This window comes from Octopus bimaculoides, chromosome 11 (assembly GCF_001194135.2).
Source record: "Octopus bimaculoides isolate UCB-OBI-ISO-001 chromosome 11, ASM119413v2, whole genome shotgun sequence".
NCBI lineage: Eukaryota > Metazoa > Mollusca > Cephalopoda > Octopoda > Octopodidae > Octopus > Octopus bimaculoides.
In genome coordinates, this window is record NC_068991.1 from 14,307,743 (window position 1) to 14,311,954 (window position 4,212).

Consider the following 4,212-nt stretch of genomic DNA (forward strand, 5'->3'; position numbering starts at 1 on the left):
TATATATATATATATATATATATATATATACACACATATACATGTGTGTGTGCATGCGCACGTGTGTGTGTATAAGCATATACACACACACATACATACATATAAACACACACAAATGTACACACATGCATGCAGATACACACACATGTATATTAATAGCTTCGCTGGAGAAGAAAGAGCTATGCTTTTACCCTGTTTCAGGACCATGCAGCCGAAAAGATAAAGGGAAACGGTTATCTTCAGAATGATCAAATACTTGTTACATAGTGAGACACAAGACAGTGGTAATGCTAGAATTAGCAACGGATTAACCCTTTAGCATTTAATCCGGCCAAATCCAGCCAAATCCGACCCAAACATTGTACCTGTTTTATGGTGAAGCTGATCAGCTCTGGCCTCTTACACCTATCCTACAATGTACTTCTAAAAATAAACAATTACGTCATCGAAAGCTCAAAACTATGAGAAGATGCAGGATTAATTCAAAATAATTTGAATAAATAAATATTACATTTAACAGAATAATCTGAATGCTAAAAGGGCTGAGTATACCACGAAGGAGTATGAACAGATGAAAGTGTGACTGATGATAGAAGATTAGTAAGGGTGAAAGGAGCAGGAGTATGACATGAGTAGCAGTATGAGTCGAGGGAGAAGAATGTCTGTCAGGGAGTAATGGGAGAGAGACAGCAATGACAGGGAATTAACGAGAGAGAGAGAGAGAGAGAGAGAGAGAGAGAGGTAGTGATGACAGCTTCATGTTTGCAGATGGGAGGAAAAGAGAAAGAGATAGAGTAAGTGATTGATGGATTGTTGTAGAGCTGGAGCATTGTAAGAATGAATGATGGATATCAATAAGGAGTGACTTGATGGAGAGGGTTTGATGGCTTACTGTACTGGTGAGTGATGGCAGGGTGTATTTGATATAAACAGACCTGATGCAATTTCATATTATATGCAGTTATCATAATGAGAAAAATAAATGGTACAGTGATAAGAGTAATGAGTGGAGGCGCAATGGCCCAGTGGTTAGGGTAGCGGACTCATGGTCATAGGATCGCGGTTTCGATTCCCAGACCGGGCGTTGTGAGTGTTTATTGAGCGAAAACACCTAAAAGCTCTACGAGGCTCCGGCAGGGGATGGTGGCGAACCCTGCTGTACTCTTCCACCACAACTTTCTCTCACTCTTACTTCCTGTTTCTGTTGTGCCTGTAATTCAAAGGGTCAGCCTTGTCACACTGTGTCACGCTGAATATCCCCGAGAACTACGTTAAGGGTACACGTGTCTGTGGAGTGCTCAGCCACTTGCACATTAATTTCACGTGTAGGCTGTTCTGTTGATCGGATCAACTGGAACTCTCGACGTCGTAAGCGACGGAGTGCCAACAACAACAACAAGGGTAATGATCAGGGGAAATTTGAATATATGCAGGTCCCATAACATTCTTTGTTTTACAGGCAGCATGACACAGGGGATAGGAAAGAGCTTGAGGAATAAAGGGAGGTGAGAGAGTATAGAAAAGGGGATTGGGTTACAATAGATTGAGACAACAATTGAGGCACAGTTTGTGAGGCATCAATGTGAATATTTCTCTGTCTCCATCAGCATCATGATGCTGGTTTCAAATTTTGGCACAAGGCCAGCAATTTCAGGGGAGGGGTTAAGTTGATTACATCGACTCCACTCCTGAACTAGTACTCATTTTATCAAACCCAGAATGATGAAAGGCAAAGATGACCTCGGTGGAATTTGAACTCAGAATGTACAGACAGACAAAACACTGCTAAGCATTTCAACCAGCATTCTAACATTCCTGCCAGCTCGCTGGCTTATCAGCACCATCATATTACTATTTGTTCTACCATGCTAGCATGCATTGGCATGTCTTCCCCAGTTTGCATGCCTCCAATTATCGCACTCCTTCGTCATCTCCATCATGACTTGAGACCAGCATCTTGAGATCAGTTTCCATCATTCTTTTGCTTATAACTTCATGGGTCTCCCTCTTCTGAAGATTCCATCCTCTAAAAGTGCTTGGCACATCTTCAAGTAACTGTCATTATCCACATACCTGCATCGGCGCAGTCTTCTTACTTGCATGCACAAGTATTTTGTACTCCATCTTTTCATACACTTTAACATTATACATCAATCAAAGCATGTTCATTCAACTGTTTCTAGTCTCGTAAATCCTTTTCATTTAAGGCCCATATCTCATTGTCATATAGGATCACATTTCACACACAAGCATCATGCAATTCACCCTTTACTGGCTAAATATTTTCTCTGCTAGAAATAATACTTCCCTGAAACGTCTTTTTCTATTCTTACACTGGGTATGCTTCTGGTCCACCCACCACCATTTCTAATTATAGCACCCAGGTAACAAAAGCTATCAAGTATTTTTTGTGGGCTTTTCAAGCAGAAATTTGAAAGAATTATTTTGTGTGCATTCTTATAGCTAATTATTCCTGTGCAGTAGAGCAGGCATATCTCCAAAGATTAACTTTGCTGTCAGCCTTCCTGTGGACACATTACATATCCAATGCATGTACAGTTTACTCCCAAATGTATGGCTTTGGATTCAGTCACACTGCACTCTGTATATGTTTATGGGTATGTATTTATTTGTGTATATGTATATACATGCATCTGTGTACATATTTACATTTGCACTACTCTGAAAATCACTGAGCTGCATGTAGTAATGTTGTTCTGTCCTTTATCTAAAGATTGTTAGCTAGCTTCATGCTTTTGAATGTGTCTGGAATAAGAAATCCCTTACATGAAAAACAGGTGAAGTTTAGTGACAGCAGGTGAGTGGGCACAGGGTTTCGCAACTAACTGTAAAAAGTAATTGCCCCAATGATATATTCGTGTAAGCCATGGGAAAACAGATGTAAAAACAAACTATATATATGTGTATGCTTGCATGTACATATGTATAATTACACACACACATAACACACAACAGTGCTGGATTAACCATTTGGCAAAATAAGTACCTGCTTAGGGCATCAAGAGAAGCGGCGCACCATAGAAAAGGTAAATGGTTTACAACACAAAAGAAATCACATTAAGCTTTCTAAAATAATGTTCAGGATTTCTTATCTCTTCTAAGTTAATCATGCTTCATTTTGAACAATAAAAATTTATACTGTGGTTTGTTATTGTCTATATTTTGAATTGCATATAGATGAAAGCACCACAATCTTTTAAGTGTTCAGGACTTCTATGGGATCTTAATCGAGCCTGGCCATGTATATATATATATATATATATATAAAGAATAAAATTACAATTCCTTCTTCAGATATTCTTAGATATCTAAGAATATCTGAAGAAGGAATTGTAATTCTGGAATATCATCGGACTATAGATAACCAAATTACAACAGGTATATAGTCCATTTTTGTATTATAGTGCATTGTTGAACCATTCTAAACTTTTTATTCTTTACAAACAATACACAATGCTTCAAGCAAACTACAATACTCTCATATATATATATATATATATATATATATATAAATTCAGTGTGTATTGCGTTCCATTACTTGATAAATTGAAAAATGTTTAAAGAAACAATGTAAAGTATACTAAATGTAAAAACGAATGGGAGACAAACAGAAGATCTGTAATTCTCCATCAGTTATTGACCATGCACACACACACACACATACATGTATATAGTTGTAATGTAAATGAATAAATATATATATACATACATATGTACAAACATACATACACACACATATATACAAATACACACACATGCACACATATGAGGATAAGCGTGTATAATTAGATATGTATAATTCTTTTGCACTTCAGAATCAGTCAGCGATAAAAATATATAGACAGGAATTTGCCATTTTAAAAAAATATATATATAAACAAGCATTTATGCAATTAAGTCATTTTCTCAACGTTTTTAGATAGCTGGCTGTGTTAATGTCCTACATTAGAATATAACCATGAAATATTTACTACATGATCACCCACGTGTGGCCTATGATAACTATTTCACTACACCGAAGGTCAATCTTGATGATCATCAGATTCAAACACTGCTGTGTGTTTTATTGCCATTCGGCATAAGCTGTCAATACCACATATGTACGAGAACAGAGAACAGATGATCATATATATATATATATATATATATATATATATATATATACATATATATATATACATATAAATATAT

At 36.6% G+C, this 4,212-nt stretch overlaps 1 protein-coding gene across 2 annotated transcripts in view; it reads left to right on the forward strand.

The window, feature by feature from the left end:
- LOC106871315 (uncharacterized) overlaps positions 1-4,212 on the forward strand; it is a 399,672-nt gene that overhangs the window by 252,696 nt on the left and 142,764 nt on the right. The gene's annotated exons all lie outside the window — the stretch shown is intronic.